The 14908-nt window shown below is 47.4% G+C and overlaps 1 protein-coding gene across 1 annotated transcript in view; it reads left to right on the forward strand.

The window, feature by feature from the left end:
- VEPH1 (ventricular zone expressed PH domain containing 1) overlaps nt 1-14908 on the forward strand; it is a 1476213-nt gene that overhangs the window by 163438 nt on the left and 1297867 nt on the right.

The raw sequence follows: 14908 nt of genomic DNA on the forward strand, positions 1-14908 counted from the left end.
GTGCTTCCAAGGCCTACCAGGGGCTGCAGCATGTATTGTGCCACCCCTGGCCTGGCCTCCATATTTGACACAACTGGCTGATCACTCAGCTGGGGTAAGTCGGTGTAACCACCCCTTACTTAGGTGTAGTATGCCTATACCTAACCTAAAATGGACACATATGTTCCTATCAGTCACTCCTATGGAAGGCCTCATCAATCCTGGAGGCAGAGTGCTTGGAAATATGTGAGATGGTGCTCTGGCATGAGCTGAGCCTGTCGGCAGCTTTCGGAACCATGTCCTTTAGCTGTTTCATGATATTGCCATACCATATACTCTTAAGTGCATTATGAACCTCGCGGTTAAATGCTATCTTGGGTTTGGCTTTATCAAAACATGTCGAGTAAGATGTCATACGAATTGGAATACTACCCCTCGCCAGTACTGGCGACGGGGGTAGCATTCCACCCTTCTAGAGGGACACGACATGTACCTAGCCTGAACCCCGGTTAAAGTTAAACAGAGCCTTAGCATCCCAAAATGGATGCTGCCACCACAGACACAAGTCTGACCTCCTGCTGCTGGGAGTCCTTCGAGCGAGGGCAGCTTGGACAAAGGGTTTCCTGCCTGGGGAGGTGCTAGCACCACTCCAGACAGGATTTTGTGTATTGGGTAGGACAGGGCTGAATAGAATCAGACATGCCTGGGGCACACAAGGTGTCCCTGTGCATAGGCCAGTTCAAACCGGTGCTGGGGCTTTCCAGCCCCAGTCCTGGCGTGAAACTGGACAAAGGAAAGGGGGTGTAACCACCCCCCTTCCTGGTTTCACCCAGAGGAGGGACCTAGTAGGTGATCCGGCCCCCCAGATTCGAATAAGAGTGGGAGCTGTGTCCTGAGACTTCAGATCATCCTGAATCAACTTGAAATACAGAAGAAGACTGGACTTCGACATTCTGCTGCACAGAAGACGGAAGAGAATCTCCCTTGTGGCCAAGGAGTGACCACCCTGTGAACACAGGCACCAACCAGCAACTCGACGTCTGCTTTGCCGCCGCCTCCCGCCGGAGCCCGAGCCCAGAGCCTGACAAGACCCAGACTCCCAGACGTCTCACCGCCCGATCCACAGTCCCTGCAAAGAAGGGACCCGTGGAGGCACCGAGAGACGTGGGACCGGACATCTTGGAAGACCCCCGAAACGCTAACTGCGCAGCATCATAGGCACCCTCGATGCTGTGCTTTGGGGTTTGAGAAGCCCTAACCTCGAGCTGCCCGTGCACCAAAGATCAGCCCCCCAGCATCTCCACGATCTGCGTGGGGCCCTTTTGCACCGTGCCACTCGACGCGCCATCCCGGTCACTTGCCAAGTGGCTAGCGGCCATCTTGGCGACGAAACCTACAACTTTCACTGCGGGTCTGGTTGCTCCAGACTTGCCCTTGCTCCTGTAAAAAGGAGTACCTGCTCTGACCTTGCTGGTCCGAGTAACAAGCCTTTTTCGATTCCTGCGTGGCTTGCCCTAGCCAAGGCCTGTTTGCTCCAATCACGTTGCCGACACCGCCAACAGCGAGAAGCCTGCGTGGGACAGCTCGTGACCGACTCCTGGACGTCTTCGACCCCTCGTGTCAACGTGGCTGCAGAGAGAAGCTACACGACATCACCTGTTTGCGCCCGACATTGCCTGGTTCCACTCTGGTTCCACGGTAGTCACTGGCTAGTGACTTTGAACATTGTCCCCTCTGCTTTCAGGTCTTCACCTCTTCAGATCCACTCGTGGATCCACCGGAACTCTTCACATCGAGTCGCCTGCAGCATCTTCAGCTCCAAGCACCATCGACCTGCGTGACGAAACCCGACACTACTTCGACCCTATGCACCCGCTTCCTGTGGGTGAGGTAACTCCGCTCCGCCGGTGTTCCCACACTGGTACACACCTCTAGTGTCTGTGTCTCAAGTTTCATCTTTCTAGGTCACTCGGAAGGTTCCTTTTTAACTAACTTTGTAACTTTTACGCACCATTGACATTGCATTGGTAAAGCGTGCACTTTCCGCACTGCACCCGAGTCCCGCGGGCCTTTCCCGACTTCTTCACTGCTAGTCCCGAACAGCTCCAGCGATTCCCCAGGCCCTAGGCCTCTTCACTTTCCCCATAGTGGTTCTTATACCACTATTTTAGTATATGGTTTAGGTGGCCCCTAGGGCTCATCCATATTGTGCAACTTTTGTGTATTTAAACTGTGTTTTGTTTTAACGCATTTGCTTCTGTGCTCATAAAGAGTATCAGGGATATTTGTAGTAATAAATCTATATATATTTTCAATATATATCTGTGTGGTGTCCTTTCATTTGGTATTCAAGGGATTGTATATGGTAAAACAGCTTGCTTCACATGCCTTTACAGAGTTTAGCCTAAGACTGCTTAGTCCATGCTACCCCTAGGATAGCTTGTCTATAAGGTTGACTTTACAACCTGCACCATAAGGGTTGCTTGGTATGGTACAAGGTGATCACTAGAACTAGTGAGCATCATATACCAGGCCAACTTCTCACATTGGTGAGCAGCGGATTGGGATTTGAGCTTGCTGTTGTTTTACCATTACAATCTTTTTAAAATATCATTTGAAAGATCATACAGGTACCTGATAGGTACACTAAAACAAGACTAGATATACTTAAGTTCTACTGAACTTAGTTGTTGTAGAGGATAGGGATTAGCACACCCTGACTACAACTACTAGATAGGTTTTGTAGGAAAACACAAGTGTAGGTAGATTGCAACACATCCACCACACTAGAGCAATGTCTGGAGCAGAGGGATCCACTGGAACCACCTCTGTTGAGAGTGACCCTCCAAGGGCACCATCCAAATTTGCTATCTTTCCATTTAAGGAACCGAGGCAACTGTGTTCCATGAGAGGAATCAAAACAGGTCCTACTCCTACAGCAGGACACCTCAGAGAGCTGTTAGACCAGTCTGAAGCTCTAAAGAACTCCAAGCCAGGCACCTCAGGGACTGGTGAGGAAGTTTCTCCCTCTGAAGATGATAACCCTGATGCCCCTGCCCCTGTCATCCAGATAGCTGAGGAAGAAGAAGAGGGGGAGGAGGTGGAAGAAAGTGAGTCTGATGATGATAGAGATAGCCAGGTGTTAGTCAGCAGGCTTAACCAGGCTAACTTAAGCTTATTTGGGACTGAAGGTGGGTCCAACCCATTCAGACCCCCAAATGGACTTAACCAGGGGCATAGGAGGAGGAGGAATCACTCAGGTGAGTCCAATACTTCCCATGTTTCTAAAGGTGCTCATGGTAACTCCAGAAGGGAGTTCACTAGACCTCAGAGAAGGGAACATGAGGCCAAAATGAGAGAGGCTGAACTTAGGATCCAGAGACAAGAATTAGAAGTTGCCCTGGCCAAAGAGAAACTTGCTAGAGCAAGGCAGCCTAGAGAGAGTGGATTAGATTCCACTGGTGGCAGCACTATCCCTAAGGATAAAGAAGACAGGTCCTATGACAATAGAAACCTGAGTAAGATTGTGCCCCCCTACAAAGTTGGGGATGATATCCACAAATGGATGACTGCACTTGAGAGAGCTTGCAAAGTACAGCAGGTCCCTCAGGAGCAGTGGGCAGCAATCTTGTGGCTCTCCTTTGAAGGTAGAGGCAGAGACAGACTCCTCACAGTTAGTGATGGGGATTCTAGAAACTACCTTATCCTGAAGAGTGCTCTGATTGATGGGTTAGGCTTAACCACTGAACAGTACAGGTTAATGTTCAGAGACACCCAGAAGACACAGACTCAGGACTGGTCTGAATTTGTTGAATGTGCCACTAAGGCTCTGGAGGGCTGGTTGCTGGGAAGTAAGGTTACTGACTATACAGGATTGTATAATTTGATTATGAGAGAGCAAATCTTAAGTAATTGTCAAAATCAGCTTCTACATCAGCACCTGGTTGACTCTGATCTGACCTCCCCACAAGAATTGGGTAGGAGGGCAGACAAATGGGTCAGAACCAGGATCAGGCCTAAGAACCAGGGTGGTGACCAAAAGAAAGAGACTACCAAGCCTCAAGAGAAGGGTGGGGATAAAAGTAAGGAAAAGACTTCCCCAGGGCCCCAAAACTCCAAGGATGGGGGTGGGTCCCAAGACACTTCTTCAACCCAGAAAAAGCCTTATTGTCATGTCTGTAAACAGGTTGGGCATTACAAAACAGACAGCTGTTGTCCCAAGAATGGCAATAAAGAGAATATACCTCCAAAGCCAGCTCCAACACCTCCTGTTACTGTCAGCAGTAATCCCCCAGGAAGTGGGAGCACACCCAGGAATCTGGGTGGGTTTACTTTTGGAGGACAGGTGGATTCTGGCCTAACCAGGTCCCCTACCTCAGATACTCTTGTCTATGAGACTGGCATGGGGTTTGCCAATTTCACTGCTTGCCCAAACACTTTGAGCAAGTATAGACAGGAGCCCCTCATCAATGGCTTGAAAGTTGAGGCCTTTAGAGACACAGGGGCTAGCATCACCATGTTGGCTGAATGTCTAGTCCCCTCAAGGCAACTTTTACCTGATGCCACATATCAGGTGAAAAACATTGATGGAATAGAAACCAATCACCCCATGGCAGTAGTAAATCTTAGCTGGGGAGGTGTCACTGGCCCAAAGAGAGTGGCAGTGTCATCAAACTTGCCTGTAGATTGTCTACTTGGGAATGATTTAGAAATCTCAGCCTGGGCTGAGGTGGAACAAGAAACCCATTCTAGAATGGTAAATCTCCATGGAAAGGTTAGTGGGGCTGTGATGGCTACAGCCCCAATCCAAGATGTCCTTCCTGAAAAGGTTGGTAGGGCTGAGCAAACCTCAGCCCCATCTTTAGCTAACTTCCCTCCTGAAAAGATTAGCAGGGCTGTGATGGTAACAGCCCATACCCAAACTGAGTCTCCTCCTGAAAAGGTTGGTGGGGCTGTGATGGCCACAGCCCAAACTCAAACTGATACATGTGTTGTGAAGCCTGAAAAGATGGATCACTCCACACAAACAGAGAGCATTGAGGAGGAAGAGAAATCTCCCTCCCATCAGACTTTAGGAGAGGATCAGCCTCCTCAGGGAACTGATCTTACCCCTGATGAAGGAACTGTCCCAGAGGTTGTTAGGCCTGGCCCTGACAGAGCCTCTGATGACAGTGGACCCTTCTCAGGTGGGACCCAGTCTGGAGCAGGTATCCTGCCCCTCTCTACCTTGCCTTACTCAGCCCAGGGCTGCAGAGGACAAGAGGGACAGTGAGCCCTAAAGGGCCCCCTGTCAAATAAAGCACCCCCATCAACAGATTAGGGGCACCGAAACTAGTAGCCCTAGTGAGGTGAAAACTTTAAAAACTCCTGAGGGAGCCCCCTTAAAAGTAGTTAGGGACCTCCCACAGATGGATTCTGTTGGGCACAGCCAAAACTGGGACCCCAAGGCCCCAAACCTGACCTGTCCCTCCAGTAAGCCAACAAGAGGGACCCAGCCTCCAGCTTTAGGTAGCCAGAGGTTGACCCTGAGAGCACAGTGCAACTCAGTCAAAAAAAGAAAGGCACACATGGTGGAGAGTGATTGGAGGAAGCTGAGTCCTACAGAGGAATCTCACTTCAGTACTCCATCCCAACACCAGCCTTTAACTTTGCAAAGACACACCACAGGTAGAGATTCCCTATGGTGGAGACCCTCAGATACCCTTAGGGTGAGGGATTGCTTAGTGTACCATGAGACAGGGGGTAACCAAGCCAGGGCTGGTACTTCCTTATATGGCCACTTAGGCAATATAGGCTTACCTGGTCAAGGATAGCCTTATCTCCTTTCGTTTGGGGGGAGGGGGTTATGTAGGAAGGTGGATATCTGACTATGGTTACCCCCAAACGTTTTGCCTGGTGTTTAGCTGGTTTTTGACATAGTTGGCCTGGGATCCTGCTATTCAGGGCCCCAGGCTAATTGCTCTCTCCTTAAAATGGACTCCATGTACCTTAGGTACATACCCAATTGGAATTGGTTCACCTTATTGGCCCCTGTAACAGTGTACCCAGGTACCCAGGGCATAGGTGCTTCCAAGGCCTACCAGGGGCTGCAGCATGTATTGTGCCACCCCTGGCCTGGCCTCCATATTTGACACAACTGGCTGATCACTCAGCTGGGGTAAGTCGGTGTAACCACCCCTTACTTAGGTGTAGTATGCCTATACCTAACCTAAAATGGACACATATGTTCCTATCAGTCACTCCTATGGAAGGCCTCATCAATCCTGGAGGCAGAGTGCTTGGAAATATGTGAGATGGTGCTCTGGCATGAGCTGAGCCTGTCGGCAGCTTTCGGAACCATGTCCTTTAGCTGTTTCATGATATTGCCATACCATAAGTGCATTATGAACCTCGCGGTTAAATGCTATCTTGGGTTTGGCTTTATCAAAACATGTCGAGTAAGATGTCATACGAATTGGAATACTACCCCTCGCCAGTACTGGCGACGGGGGTAGCATTCCACCCTTCTAGAGGGACACGACATGTACCTAGCCTGAACCCCGGTTAAAGTTAAACAGAGCCTTAGCATCCCAAAATGGATGCTGCCACCACAGACACAAGTCTGACCTCCTGCTGCAGGGAGTCCTTCCAGCGAGGGCAGCTTGGACAAAGGGTTTCCTGCCTGGGGAGGTGCTAGCACCACTCCAGACAGGATTTTGTGTATTGGGTAGGACAGGGCTGAATAGAATCAGACATGCCTGGGGCACACAAGGTGTCCCTGTGCATAGGCCAGTTCAAACCGGTGCTGGGGCTTTCCAGCCCCAGTCCTGGCGTGAAACTGGACAAAGGAAAGGGGGTGTAACCACCCCCCTTCCTGGTTTCACCCAGAGGAGGGACCTAGTAGGTGATCCGGCCCCCCAGATTCGAATAAGAGTGGGAGCTGTGTCCTGAGACTTCAGATCATCCTGAATCAACTTGAAATACAGAAGAAGACTGGACTTCGACATTCTGCTGCACAGAAGACGGAAGAGAATCTCCCTTGTGGCCAAGGAGTGACCACCCTGTGAACACAGGCACCAACCAGCAACTCGACGTATGCTTTGCCGCCGCCTCCCGCCGGAGCCCGAGCCCAGAGCCTGACAAGACCCAGACTCCCAGACGTCTCACCGCCCGATCCACAGTCCCTGCAAAGAAGGGACCCGTGGAGGCACCGAGAGACGTGGGACCGGACATCTTGGAAGACCCCCGAAACGCTAACTGCGCAGCATCATAGGCACCCTCGATGCTGTGCTTTGGGGTTTGAGAAGCCCTAACCTCGAGCTGCCCTTGCACCAAAGATCAGCCCCCCAGCATCTCCACGATCTGCGTGGGGCCCTTTTGCACCGTGCCACTCGATGCGCCATCCCGGTCACTTGCCAAGTGGCTAGCGGCCATCTTGGCGACGAAACCTACAACTTTCACTGCGGGTCTGGTTGCTCCAGACTTGCCCTTGCTCCTGTAAAAAGGAGTACCTGCTCTGACCTTGCTGGTCCGAGTAACAAGCCTTTTTCGATTCCTGCGTGGCTTGCACTAGCCAAGGCCTGTTTGCTCCAATCACGTTGCCGACACCGCCAACAGCGAGAAGCCTGCATGGGACAGCTCGTGACCGACTCCTGGACGTCTTCGACCCCTCGTGTCCATGTGGCTGCAGAGAGAAGCTACACGACATCACCTGTTTGCGCCCGACATTGCCTGGTTCCACTCTGGTTCCACGGTAGTCACTGGCTAGTGACTTTGAACATTGTCCCCTCTGCTTTCAGGTCTTCACCTCTTCAGATCCACTCGTGGATCCACCGGAACTCTTCACATCGAGTCGCCTGCAGCATCTTCAGCTCCAAGCACCATCGACCTGCGTGACGAAACCCAACACTACTTCGACCCTATGCACCCGCTTCCTGTGGGTGAGGTAACTCAGCTCCGCCGGTGTTCCCACACTGGTACACACCTCTAGTGTCTGTGTCTCAAGTTTCATCTTTCTAGGTCACTCGGAAGGTTCCTTTTTAACTAACTTTGTAACTTTTACGCACCATTGACATTGCATTGGTAAAGCGTGCACTTTCCGCACTGCACCCGAGTCCCGCGGGCCTTTCCCGACTTCTTCACTGCTAGTCCCGAACAGCTCCAGCGATTCCCCAGGCCCTAGGCCTCTTCACTTTCCCCATAGTGGTTCTTATACCACTATTTTAGTATATGGTTTAGGTGGCCCCTAGGGCTCATCCATATTGTGCAACTTTTGTGTATTTAAACTGTGTTTTGTTTTAACGCATTTGCTTCTGTGCTCATAAAGAGTATCAGGGATATTTGTAGTAATAAATCTATATATATTTTCAATATATATCTGTGTGGTGTCCTTTCATTTGGTATTCAAGGGATTGTATATGGTAAAACAGCTTGCTTCACATGCCTTTACAGAGTTTAGCCTAAGACTGCTTAGTCCATGCTACCCCTAGGATAGCTTGTCTATAAGGTTGACTTTACAACCTGCACCATAAGGGTTGCTTGGCATGGTACAAGGTGATCACTAGAACTAGTGAGCATCATATACCAGGCCAACTTCTCACAGGGGACACTGGGACCGCAAATAATGTATGTAGGTCTCATTGCAGCCCACCTGCCACTATATGTGGCTACAAACCTTTGCACACCTTTAACAATTATTAACCAGCAAGAAGCATACAAACTATGGTTAAAGAAAACAAATTCAAAGAATTTGCTTACAATTGTAGCTTTTTTTATATTGGTCTTTTGGAAAATGAGTATTTGCCCAGTGTGTATATCCAGCGGCGGCCAGCACGGATCGGAGATAGGGGGCGGGGCATTGGACACGGGGGAAGCAGGCAGCAAAAAATAAAGTCAAAAACATACCTTCTCACCGCTTCCATCCTGTGTCTCTCCTCGGCAGTCCTCCTTCACTGACCTGAACAACAGGAAGCATACCCAGGCCCCCAGTCAGCCAATCATATTGCTGCCTTAGCAATGTTGCAATAGGTCTGAGCGTCGTGTTTCAGTGCTCAGATGCTGACTGGGAGCCTGGGCTCTTCTCCAGGCTGGGTGTACTGCAGCCTGCATGGAGAACGTGCGAAGTGTACAAGACTTTTTGGGCAACCCGAGAGGGCCAGCCAAGCAGTTATTGCATACTTAGGAGGGAGCTACCACTCCTCCCCTGCCCCGTCCCCTCAAGTAAAGCAGCGGAAGTTGGAGAAAATAAAATGATAATAACACGTTATTATCATTTTATTTTCTCTTTACTTCACTGCTAAAAAATAGTGGGGTGAAGCTCCTCCGCCTTAGCGGAGGAGCCGCTACTGTGTATATCCCGCAAATCACATACTTACAAATAGGTCTAAAGGAAGCTATTTATCAAGACTGTTTTTGACTTAGTACTAGAAGCTCTTTACAATTAAGGCCACTGGTCACTGGTCTGGAAAACATTCTCCTAACCAGAATAGGCAGCACCTTCAGCAAAACCGCCATGCAATCCACTTTCGCCACCTTTCACCTCACTGCCATTCCCTTCATAGTCCCTCATCTCCTTTCATTTATAGTGTTTTCTCCTACAATTTAACACATTTGAAAAGGAAGCATTTAACACACCCGGAAAGACTTCAGCCTGCAATAATGGTTTTTACCAGCTGTGATAAATACCACACCCTCATCTGGCTGATTTATAATCACAGCCTATGTTATGTCAAATGTTATGTTAAATGGTATAGAGCGCACAGCTACTCAATTGAGTGTCCCAGCGCGGGGCCTATGAGTCTTATTCCGGTAAGAATGAAGCATAGCATGTGTTATAGGGATTTGAATGTCTGATTACCACTAATACTCCCTCTTTCTAACCAGTTTCCCCCGCTCCAAATTTCATTTGGCTTTTTTGATGTAATCTTGGAGTGGTTGTAATTCTGCACAAGTCATTAACCCATTTGGTGCATCAGACGGCCGGGGGCCGTCCGATGCACCAGTGCTCATGTGCGTAGGACGGTCCCCGACCGTCTCTCACATGGCATTTGAAATCTCTCTGGGATGGAGATGGGGCTATACGTGGGGGCTGCCCAAAATGGGCATGTGAATGCCTCCAACTCCCCCAAAAAAATTGCCACGTTCTTTCTGCCCGGGAGTCAGACGGAGCAATGGTCCCTAATCTGGCCGACCGGGGGGCAGAAAGCCCACTAGGAGCCAGGGATTTTTTTGTTTTATTTATATGTAAGGGCGCTTGTCTGGCGGTGTGTGTGGATGACGCTGGGCTGGCGGTGTGCGTGGATGGCACTTAGCTGGTGTTTGTGCGGATGGTTGTGTGTGTGTACTGACTCTTGGCTGGTGGTGTGGCTTGCATGGATCCCCCAGCGTTTTCTTACCCAGAATCCCTTGCAAACCTCAAATTGACTTGCAAAGTCACATTTTCCTCCCATTTCTGTGTGAGTAAGATGTCGGATCACCGTGCAGGCACAAATTTCCTACTACCCAGCATTCCCCTTGGTCTCCCAAGAAAAATTATACCTCACTTGAGTGGACGCCCAAAGTAGCATCAGCCGAAAAACGTATAAACCAACTGCCTTTTTAGACCCGCTTTGGGCCCCCTCTATTTCAATACGTTTGTGGCCCTTGTATGTCATAGGCACTTGGCCCATCCACACAAGTAAGGTATAATTTTTATCGGGAGACATGGAGAAATGCTGGGTAGTAGGAGGTTTGTGCCGTGTGGTGATCCCACAACTTTCCACACAGATATTAGAGGAAAATGTGACTTTTTAGCTAAATTTGAGGTTTGCAGCACATTTTTGGATGTAACTGTTGGGGATGAGCACAAGCCACACCTCCCTGGATTCCCACTGGTGTCTAGTTTTCAGAAATGTCTACTTTTTGGGGTTTCCCAAGATGTCTGCAAACCCAGGACAAAAAACACAGGTCCCCACCTATCTATCACAAGACTACCTGGTTTTTCAAGGGGGTCACCTGCGTTTTTGGTCCCGGGCTCAAAAGCCATCTAAGGAAACTTATCAAACCCAAACAAGACACCCGGGGAGTCCAGAGAGGTATGGCTTGCTTGGATCCACCAACTTTCTCCTACGCAGAATCCCTTGCAAACCTCACATTTAGCTGAAAAAAACAAATTTTTCTCAAATTTCTGTGTGGGAAAGTTGTGGAATCACAGGGCTGATACAAAATTCCTACCACCCAGCATTTCCCCTGGTCTCCTGATAAAAATGGTATCACACTTGTGTGGGTGGGCCAAGTACCCAAGACACGCAATGGCCCAAAACGTATTGAGGAGACATCACAATTACCTATCACAAAATGACCTGGTTTTGCAAGGGGAGTCACCTGGGTTTTTGGCCCCGGGCTCGGCTGCCATCTAGGGAAACCTACCAAACCCACACTTTACTGAAAACTAGACACCCAGGGGAGTTCAGAGAGGTATGGCTTGCATGGAGCCACCAAGATTTTCCGACCAAGGATCCCCTGCAAACCTCAAATTTAGCTGAAAAAAACATATTTTTCACATATTTTTGTGTGGGATCACTGTGCCGGCACAAATGTCCTACCACATAGTGTTCCCCGAGTGAAATGATACCTCACTTGTGTGGGTGGGACAAGGGCCTGTGACTGGGAAGAGCCAAAAACATAGGGATTAAGGGTGTAGCACAGCGAATTCTAAAGGATAATTTTTTTTAAAACTCGTTTTTAGCCAATTCTGCATTGGACACCCACACAATTGTGTCCACATTGCGTTTCGGGCAGTTTTCTGCCATGGGCACTATGCCTGCCCACACAAGTGAGGTACAATTTTTATCACACGACTTTGGGGAACACGGGGTAGGTGGAATTTTGTTGATCCACACAGATTCTAGAACTTTCTATCCCAGGAATGTGAGGATTTTTTTTTTTTTACAAAGTTTGAGGCTTGAAGGGGATTCTGGGTAACAGAACGTGGTGAAAGCAACACAAGTCACCGCCTCCTGGATTCCCCTGGGTGTCTAGTTTAAAAAATGTATAGGTTTGCTAGGTTTCCCTAGGTGCTGGTGGAGCTAGGGTTCAAAATCTACAGCTAGGCACTTTGCCAAAAAAGGGTATGTTTTCACTGTAAGAATGTGGTGCGTCCATTTTGAGTTTTGGGCCATTTCCTGTTGCGGGCACTAGGCCTACTCACACAAGTAAGGTACCATTTTTATCAGAAGCCTTTGGGGACCTTGGGGTGGGTGGAATTTTGTGGATCCACACAGATTCCAGAACTTTCCATCACAGGAATGTAAAGGAAATGTGTTTTTTATTTTACAAAGTTTGTGGTTTGCATGGGATTCTGGGTAACAGAACCTGGTTAGAGCAGCACAAGTCACCCCCTCTTGGATTTCTCTGGGTGTCTAGTTTAAAAAAATGTATAGGTTTGCTAGGTTTCCCTAGGTGCCGGCAGAGCTAGGGTTAAAAATCCACAGCTAGGCACTTTGCAAAAAAAAGGTTCCGTTTTAACTGTAAAAATGTGGTATGTCTTACGTTGCGTTTTGGGCCATTTCCCGCTGCGGGCACTAGGACTACTCACACAAGTGAGGAACCATATTTTGGGGAAGACTTTGGGGAATGTGGGGTGGGTGGAATTTTGTGGATCCAAGCAGATTCTAAAACTTTCCATCACAGAAATGTGAGGAAAATGTTTTTTTTTCTTTTACAAAGTTTGAGGTTTGCAAGGGATTCTGGGTAACAGAACCTGACGAGAGCCACAAAAGTCACCTCTCCTTGATTCCTCTGGGTGTCTTGTTTTAAAAAATTTATAGGTTTAACAGGTTTCCCTAAGTGCCAGAAGAGCTAGGTTTCAAAATCCACAGCTAGGCGCTGTGCAAAAAAAGGTCTGTTTTCACAGTAAAAATGTGGTGTGTTCACATTGCATTTTGGGCCGTTTCCTGTTGCAGGCACTAGGCCTACCCACACATGTGAGGTACCATTTGTATTGGAAGACTTATGGGAACTTAGAATGGTAGAGCAACAGTTATTACCTATTGACTTTCTATGCATTTCTGCCTTCCTAATGTAAGACAATGTGTAAAAAAGAAGTCACTTTGAAAAATACCCTACAATTCACAGGCTAGGATGGCTAACCACAATTTCGGAGATGTGCAAGTAGCTACTGTTTCTAAACTCTATATTATGTTCCCATTTCGGAAATACATAGTTGTCTTTGATACCTATTTTGCACTCTTTATATTTTACCAAATTATTTGTATATACCCGGTGGCTCAGTTATGGACTCTGGGTTCCTCATGTTCTTGGTGAATCTACAAGTCCTGTATCATCAATCAGAGGTTTATAAAGCTCGCTACTCACCCATGATGGTCTCAAGGCGCTTGTGAGGTGCAGCTCTGTTCAGTCGAAGAGCCAGGTATCCCCACAAACAGAAGGGTCCAGCGGATGTAACGGTATATTGCTTTCAAACATCTATCATACTTAGAAGTTACATGTGAAAACGTTGGCACAAATGGCTATGTCCCAGTAAAATGTCAAACTGTGTAAAAATTGGTTTTATGACAAAAGTCTGCTTGCCTCTGAAAGCTGGGAAGGAGATGAATAGCACCACAAACCATTTGTTGATACCGTTTGCAGGGGAAAAACCAGACGCTTTCTTCTGCAGCGCTTTTTCCAAATTTCCCCTCAAAAAACTAAATTTAGCTGTATTTTGGCTTATTTCTGGGTCCCCTCCAGGGGAATCCACAAACCCTGGGTACCTTTAAAATCCCTATGAAGTTGGAAGAAAAGGGCACAAATTTGGCATGGATACCATGTGTGGACAAAACGTTACAGGGGCCTAAGTGCGAAATACCCCAAATAGCCAAAAAAAGGCTTAGCACAGGGTAGGAAAAGGCCTAGCAGCGAAAGGTTTATGCTGTTCATGCACACTCATCCCCTTTGCACCTGATCCCTGTTTATCCTAGGTAGTCGGGGCAAGGTCCTAGGTGCACATAAAGCTTAGTTCTCATACCGCTCAGGACACGCACGCATAAAATTGTGGTATGAAATATCAAGGAGGTAATATTGTGTCACACAACATTGTGACCAGACTATAAAGGACCAAAATACCAAGAAGGTAAGTACACAGAGGGAGGTATAAATTCACTGATCTGAACTCCACATCTATGTTCCTTGAAGATATGTATAACATCAAGGAATGTATATGTGGATTTAGGTATAGGATAGATATATACTTTATTTTCAATATTTTGGTCCTTGAAATTCTGCACATGATATTGTGTGACACAAACACACCCATGCACACACACAAACATGCGCATACACACTTATACACACCCACCTTAAATTAGACAGACTTCGAGAGTTAATAAACGTTTCTCTTTTTATCTATAGTACAATTTTACAAAAATAGCCTTATTAACATTATTAGAACGTAGATTTACATATAATACAACTGAAATAATTTTACTGTTTGGTTAAACCAGAAACTTACATAGACAACAGGCACAATAGTTCATTCATAGCTTAAGTTGCATTTGAGAAATGTCAATGTTTGCTTTGCATTGTACATACATTCCATTATAAACAAAAGTAGAAAAGATAACATTTAATTACTTTAAATATTCAAAAGGAAATGTTCACATTAAAAAGTAAATCCAACAAGAGAATGAATAATGTTTTTTTTCATTTTTGCAGATAATATCAACGAGAAAAATACAGTTTATCAATTTAGGAAAGGCACTTCCTGGGGTGTTTTTCATGGAATTTTTTCATTACAACAATATTATAATTTCTAATCAAACCCAGTATCAGATTTCTAATAAGAATGTCCCTTTTACTTAGGGCAAAGGCTTAAGGCACCATATGCTTGCTGCCACTCACACCCAAAAAATTATGCAGCATGTTTACAAGCCCCTTGCACCACCAGTCCATCACGTTTTTTTCACGCACTGGC

Source organism: Lissotriton helveticus, chromosome 11, assembly GCF_964261635.1.
Source record: "Lissotriton helveticus chromosome 11, aLisHel1.1, whole genome shotgun sequence".
Classification (NCBI taxonomy): domain Eukaryota; kingdom Metazoa; phylum Chordata; class Amphibia; order Caudata; family Salamandridae; genus Lissotriton; species Lissotriton helveticus.